This window comes from Malania oleifera, chromosome 5 (assembly GCF_029873635.1).
Source record: "Malania oleifera isolate guangnan ecotype guangnan chromosome 5, ASM2987363v1, whole genome shotgun sequence".
In the NCBI taxonomy this organism is placed as follows: domain Eukaryota; kingdom Viridiplantae; phylum Streptophyta; class Magnoliopsida; order Santalales; family Ximeniaceae; genus Malania; species Malania oleifera.
The window spans coordinates 13,460,601-13,468,863 of record NC_080421.1 but is presented as its reverse complement, the minus strand read 5'-3'; the positions used below and the strand labels follow the sequence as shown (position 1 = coordinate 13,468,863).

General features: G+C 36.5%; 1 pseudogene; it reads right to left on the bottom strand.

Moving 5' to 3' along the window:
• Positions 1-1,262: 1,262 nt before the first annotated feature.
• LOC131155847 (uncharacterized) lies at positions 1,263-6,468 on the bottom strand (annotated as a pseudogene).
• Between the last annotated feature and the right edge of the window lie 1,795 nt (positions 6,469-8,263).

Genomic DNA, 8,263 nt, shown 5'->3' with positions numbered 1-8,263 from the left:
ATTAGAGAAGATTTTTCCAATTATATATATTTAATAGATTTAACTTGATTTTATCTATGTTTATGACGCACAGATTTTTTCTACAAGGAACGGGCACTTTACCAATTGAAGTCCTCAAATAAAATTGCTAAAAATTATTTGGTGCACAAACATTCTATTATTTCAAAAAGTTTCCTTTCTAGGATGACAACTTTCCTTAATTTTATCCTCTAAAATATAAAATAATATCTTTCTAGCATCCATCACATGCAAAAGCCTATTGGCTTTAAGGAAGAGTAATGCTATTTTTCACAGGTTGGTGACCATCACGGGTACGATATGGCAAGAGGTGAGAAGATAGCATGTGGGGTTACGCTACTTCACTTTCTCTCCTATTGCCAAATGAACTTGTAATGTCGTGGGACTGTGAGTTTTAGCAATTTCCATTGAAGAATTAATAAAATCTAGATTTGTTGAACCTTTTACTAAAAACTTTAATTTAATTAGAAGAATGGAGACGGTAAGAGTCGAATTCTAAACCTTTTTGATAAAAAAACTCTAACATCATGTGAAAGAACCTATTTACCTTACAAATTCTAAGGTTATAAGGTGAGACTAGAGAGTGACTTTGCAACATCCCCAATCTCCATAACAGATTCTCTCAATATAGTCTACGTTTATATTTTCATTTTGCATATAACTTGCAAAAATATATGTACATGTTTTCATGGTTCATTGCTTTTCACTATAAAAAATTGTAAAATTATTTGAACTTGAGTAGGTTTAGTATTGAAGTCATAACATTAATAACCCTCCAATTAGTATACCATAATGCCATACCAACTTAAAGATTTTTTTTTTAATTCATTCTTTTCAACTTTCATACCAACTAAATTTTGTATTTAGTAGGAAATACAAAATTTCTAGAAGTACTAAAGTTTCAATTATAGAATTATTAGCTATCAACAATGAAAAAGACTCGAAATTTTTTTTACTAGTAATCAATTTACTCAATTCCACTTATCAAAGAGTAATGTGAGATCCATTTAATATAGTTGATAATTCAATGGAAGACTGACTTCTTTTGAATGTTTTAATATATATATGCCTGTGTTTGTGTGTGTGTGTATGTTTTTTTGTTTGTATACATGTGTATATATATCTATGTATAAATATATATATACACATGTATAATCATATAAAAGTTCTAAATAAGAATTACAATGCATATAAATAACTTAAAATGCAAAGCAACAGTGTTTATTAAACGATTCTCTCATTTACAAGGCCCAAAAGGTACAAAAGTAGTAGAAGCTAATGATGGAAGATATGATTAGCCAAAAACTACATTTCTTTCTCAAGTAAAAATGAGCAATATTTTGAGGATGAGAAACTTTGTCCTAGTTGATCTCTTAACTTACTCGTTAAATTACAGTTTCATTAAATATTTAGCTGTTAAAAGTGTCGGCTGGCCTCAGAAAAGACTGCCAAATGGGCTACTGAAAGAATTGCGAAGATCAGAATATAAACCGTAGAGGGAGTACTGTCGGAGATTTTTCACCTCATACCATGAGTTAAGCACGTCATCATTCTTGTCTGTACCAGAGAATGTCAATTGTATGCCTAGGTTGCAGTCAGCAGACCCGCCATGGCTTTTACACTTTGGAGATGGTATTGCACAATCTTGGTTGGTTATCAAGGCAAACCGAGGAGGCAGGGCATGAATCACACCCAAACTTCTTCCAATACAGATTTTGGAGAGCGCCCTTTTGGAATTCGAGGACCTGCACATATGTTAAAACACAAATTCATTAATGATATCCCTATTTGCATGTGCACACGCCCACACACACATATGTTTACATACGTATGTATATGAAAAATAAAGGAAGCCAAGGTCTAGGGGGCTTACAAGAGTAAGACTAGTTATGGTATGGCTATTGTCTGCAACAAACACCGGCATTGATCTTGCAGCATATTTCCGTCCTGCAAATGCTACCACATACCCGTCGTACATGCTCTGTGATGTTCGTAAAAACACACTGCTAGATTGCAAGCATTTTGTTATATTTGGTTTCAATGGCTACAATACGTTGCTTTTGCACCCACAAAATGTTAGGAACCTGTGAGCAACTAGAAAAATATAACACTAGAAATTTAACGTGGTTCAGTCAAGATTGACTTACGTCCACGAAGCACACCACAAAATTCACTATTCGCCGAAAAATTACAACTCTCACTCTCTTTCCCTCTCTTCCTCCTCTCTTTCTTCCCTCTGCTCTCTGAGCTTCTCTTCTGCCTCTCTTGTACATATTACATTCCTCAGCTCACTATTTATAGAGCTGATATATAATCAATATTTAATCACAATTAAATATAATCAATCACAAATGGGAAGTTACAATCAAGATAAATGGAGATAAATGTTTCCAACTCATCACGGGTCTCCAGCTTCTGGCTCTCCTGTCTCCAACTACAACAATCTTCCACTTGGAGACAGAGACGCCTCCTAAACCAGTATCATGAATAAATGATGTGCTCAAAATATGTCTTCAGGTATGAAGATCAACTAAAGTTGAACACAATTTCAGTTTCTTTGTAATCACCACCTTCCTGTCTGCTTAATTCCTGCGGACTAATCTGATGGCTGTCAACTTCACAACTTGTGCAAAGATGCCAGTGTAGTCAATCCCTTTCTTCTGTTCGAAGCCTTTGACTACCAACTGAGGCTTATACCTTCTGGAACCGTCATGCTCCTCTTTGATTTTGTACACCCACTTGTTGTGAAGGCCTTTGGGCAACTCAGCTAGTTCCCACGTTCTGTTGGAGGTGAGGGACTTCATCTCATCCTTCATCGCAAGCTCCCACTTGCTCGTATCTGCCACCTGACATGCTTCATCGTAGCATTCGGGGCTCTCCTCCATCTGTAGGAAGTAAGTAATCAATATACCTTTTGTTTGGTATATGGGACCAAGTAGATCTCCTAAGCTCCGGTGCTAGAGTAGGAGGCAGTGGTGCAACGATCTGCTCCACTGGTTCCTCCACCTGAGGATTCTCAATATTATATTATTGTGTCCCGAAACATTCTGAGTGGAGTAGTTCTAGTCTCTTCTTCTTTGAGGCACGGGTGTTTATCTGGAAACTGACCCTCTTCTGTTTCCCGACTATACAATCCTCACACATGTCAATCTGTACTGACTATATACCACTCAATTTTCCCTTTGTGTGCATCACCCTGAGTCCCTTTTCGCTCATGTGACCAAGTCGTTGGTTCCAGATGTTGCTGTCGTCATTTCTTGTAGCAACTGAAACAGACATGGAGGCATTGGAGGTTAGAAAAAGTGTTCCCTTTTCTTACCTTGCGCAATCGTTAGTACACCCTTTGAAACTTTCCATTCATCGCCAATGAATTTCGTCGTGTATCCCTCATTTGCTAGCTAACCAACTGAGATCAAATTCTTTCTCAAGTCTAGAATATATCTGACATCTCTCAGTTTCCATACTGACCCATTCATTTGTATCTTCACTGTTCCCTTACCACAATGTCGCAAGGTTGATCATTATCCAGATATACTTTACCGAAATTAAATGATGTATACTCCTCCAAGCAATCTCTGTTGCAAATGGCATGGAATGAAGCTTCAGAGTCTAACACCCAAGATTCCATTTTGCTCTCCAAAGAGCAGATCAACAAATTATCATTTTAGGAAGTAATATTTGCTTCTATCTTTGCCCTCGTCTCATATTCTTTCTTTTGACTTCTGCACTAGTTCTTGTAATAACCAGTTTTTCCATAGTTCTAGCACTCAATAATTTTTGTGCTCTAGGAACTTGTGTCCTGAGTACCTCTGGGATTTTTGGACCTAGACCGCATGGGCCTAGATCTGTCGTAGTTGTTTGATCGCCCATGCCTGTTTCCTCTGCCTCGACTCTCCATGTTCAAGGCTGAACTCGAAGTTGAGCCATGGTTTGACTACATTCTGATTTCCTCCATCAAAATCATGCTAACAACCTCATCGTATACAAGCTTTGATTTTCCTGTGAGGCTAATGATGGCAGTAACAACACCATTCCAACATTCAGGCAACTAACTGAGAATCAGTAGACAACGAATCTCATTATCAAACGTTATTCCAACTAAGGCGAGTTGATCCAACAACTTATTGAAATTATTCAAATGTCTGCTGAAACTTTCACCTGCAGACATGCTCATCGTAAATAGTCTTTTCATAAGATGTACCTTGTTTGTGGCTGAAGGCTGCTCGTACATATTAGAGAGCGCATCTATCAGAGACTTGGTGGATGATATATGTTTGATATTGAACGCCACAGACTTCGACAATGTCATTCTAATAGCACCAAGAGCTTTTCGATCAAGCAACTCCCACTCATCCTCGTTCATGGATGTTGGCTACCCTTCAACGGTAAGTGCAATTCCTTCCCAAACAAATAAACTTCTATCTGCATCTTCCAGAAACTGAAATTGTTTCTGTTGAACATTTTGATTTTTGAACTCTCTTCATTCGACATCTTGATTCATTGATCTAAGATAGAATTAGCTCAAAGGGATTGCATGGTTGGATCTGGAACGATCGAAACCCTAGAAATGGTTCAAGTCGCTCAAAAAACGGACCCAAAAAGACTCTAAAAAGTTCGGTCAAAGTTTAGGTCAAACTTGGTCAACTCTGCTGACATGGCAGGCTGGCGAGGAAGATTATGTGGCAAAATGATGTGGCATTGCAGACGTGGCAGTGGCGTCCACCTACTACTGTGGCAGTGGCGTCCAGATGACATGGCACACAGATGTTGTGGCACCCCAGCTGATGTGGCACACAGATGATGTGGCACCCCACCTGACGTGGCACACGTTGTCGTGGTAGTGATGTGGCGCCCCCAAGTCTGGATCAATTCGAGTCGGATACGGATCCACGGACCAAGTCACGGGTTGATCCGATCTGAGAGAGGCTCAGGGTCAGGTCGGGTGGATTCCGGGTCGCGTTGAGGTGGTCTGGGCGAGGAAGACGCATGCAAAGCGTGCGGCACATGAGCTGCTGGTCATCGACGCATGACCGGCACGTGTTGAAGTGTCTTTCTCCGGAGAGGCGCATGATGGCACGTGTGGCTTCTTCCTAGCTCCTTTCAAGCTCTGGATTGCATTGTTGGCTTCGTCTCGGAGAGTTGAATGTGATGGTGGCCACAAAACTCAGTTCCAAGGCACTAGACAGAGCTCTGATTTTAGGATCACTTCCGATTTGGCTTTCCTGCTCCAACTTGGCTCTGATAACACTTGTTAGGAACCTGTGAGCAACCAGAAAGATATGACACCAGATAGTTAACGTGGTTCGGTTAAGATTGATTTACGTCCATGGAGCACACCACAAAATTCACTATTCCAAAAAATTACAACTCTCACTCTCTTTCCCTCTCTTTCTCCTCCTTTTCTTCCCTCTACTCTCTGAGCTTCCCTTCTACCTCTCTTGTACATAGTACATTCCTTAGCTCTCTATTTATAGGGATGATATTTAATCAATATTTAATCACAATTAAATATAATCAATCACAAATGGGAAGTTACAATCAAGATAAATGGAGAGATAAATGGAGATAAATGTTTCCAACTCATCATGCGTCTCCAGCTTCTGGCTCTCCTGTCTCTAGTTACAACACAAAAAAGTTTCAAGTGTTCTAAAATGTATATGAAATTTTCAGCCATATGTCTAAATAATGACTTATGAATGATATGTCCACTACGAACTCCCTATGTACATGTTTTGTGGATGTGAGCTTAAGCACCTATGATCCTCGAAATATCAATATGCCAGCTGGATTTTTGAATCTAAAAGCGAAAATCCAATAGTGAGTTAAGGTTAAAATAAGCTGCTTTTCGAAAATTACGAGACGCTTAAAATAAATGTCCAGAAGACACATGGTTTCAATCCCTCGTGATAAAGATATCCTACAGATAAAAATAAATTTTCTGATTTTGAAAGAAACATAGCAATAAAAGAAGTCAGGAACAAAGGCTTGACCTATGCCTTGGACAAGAAGATAACAACCTGCATTATATAGGATGTTTCCAAAATTTGAAATGGTACAAACAAATCACATTGTGATAAGATTATGGTTAGGGAGTACACTCTCAAAAGGCAACACAAATAATTCACAAGGAAAGCATTTCAACATTGAAAGAGTCTTGTAGGACATGACATACCGGATTGAAAGCATTGCCGTTGATGGTGAGCACAGAGATCTCATCGACCTTTGGCCTAAAAATGGCTAGTTGAGCCAATTTAAGACGACGATCACAGGGAGAAAGTTGAGTCTAGTTGAAGAACAAATCTCATCCTGAAAATGCAAGACCAAAGTAAAACCATCCCATCTTTAAACCTTTGCATCTGAACAAGGATCAAAAACATCATTTCCATTTGATGCATTTGCAGCAATCGCCATTATCATTATCGCAATAATACAAAGCGTCACTTTCACCATCCTTGGGATATGTATTCTGCCTCGACTCATCTTCTTCAGTTGAGTAGGAAATAATTTTTTTTTGTTTTTAAAAAAAAGAAAAACCTTCTTAAAAACATTTAAAATTGCTCTAATTGACCCAAGTTGATTCTTTCAACTTGAATGATAAAGAAATTATCATCACTGTTCTGGAGATCAAAATGAAGCAAAATGACAAAGCCAGTGCTTAAGCCACCAAGAAGGCAATTTTCAAATAACCTAGAGAAATCAGAAGAAGAACACAAGGCCTCATTTAAGAAAATGATTTTTAAATGTGATTTCGAAACAAAAGCAAAAGAAAGACAAGTAATTCATGTTAACTAAATCCCAGAAAAGAAAGCAACAATACATGAATCAAAAATCAATAAATAGGGTAAAACATCAACTTGAATTTTAGGGCAAGGAGATAGAAACAGAGAAACACACCTCAGTTGGATAATCTGCAAAAAGGGCTTCTGATTCCGATAAATGTAAATTTTTCCGATTCAAAAAGTTTATTTTAACAATCAATCATATTGGTTTTTAGGCAATTTCTTTACAGATTTCTGGGTGAGGAAGACAAGGGGATGAAATCAAAATAGAAGATGCCCTAAAATCTTGATTTGTATGGGCATAATAACTTCAATAATGAGTGATAAATAATAGAAATTTGACAAATAATCTTACATTACATTGGAAATCAATAGGTTTTGCGGATGTGGGTTTGATGTTTTTTGTTTCTCCAAAATTTTCATTTGGAATCACTCGAAATGCGCCAAACGTGTATATCGGCAAGCACCGCGGATCATGTCCTAGTAACGGTTATGGAAGTTGGGAGTTTCAATACTTGGAATTACCAAAAGACCCTTGCTTTAAGTATGAGTTTTATTACAAAAATAATTAAATTTGAATAAAATTAACACCATTATAGGGTAGTTGGTGAAATAAATATGGAAATGAATTCTACTGACTTTTCAATTGTCGGTTTTGTGATTCGATTTCACCACAAAGTTGATTATTGGAAAGTCAATTTAGTTTAATTTAATTCAAATTTGATTTCTGCCATCGACTAAGTGCCCCATCATGTTGTGATAGACAAAAGTTGATTATGTTTTGCATGCATGCATATTTATGTACTCTAATTTTGTTTTAAAAAATATTTCCCTCAAATTTATCTTTTGATATTTTTCCTTGAAATTTTTGTTTTGATTTTGTTCCAATATCTTTATCTATTTTGGGTTTATTAAGAAATAAAAATTTTGAAAAAAAAATATTATAAAAAAGGACTGAAAATAAATTACAAAAGATAAAATAACTTTTTATTTTTACAATATTAATAGGAAATAGAAAAATAATAATAAACAATTTTGATACTATCTGTTTGTATAGATAATTTTAAAATTTTTAAATAATCACAAAAAATGACACCATACTCTTTATTATATATACATGAAAGTCGAAAAAATATCCTTTCTTTAATTTTGTAGATTTTTAATTCTTACTTTATCTATGAGTGTGTGGAATTTGGGTTTTAAACTTTGATTTGTAGGACTCATGTATATAGTTTTTTTTTTTTTAATTTATATAAATCCAAATTCAAATCTCACCAGGAGTCTTCTTGGGATGAGAAAAAACCTACAGGTGGTGTAAAGTTTCAAACCGATCCATACTTTCTTCGTTACTCTCCTCCTATCTTGAATTCTTTATTTTCTTACATTTCATTGGTCTAAATTAGGGGTGTACAAAAATTACTGAAAAATCAAAAATCAGACCTAAACCGAACCGTTTAAAATTACAG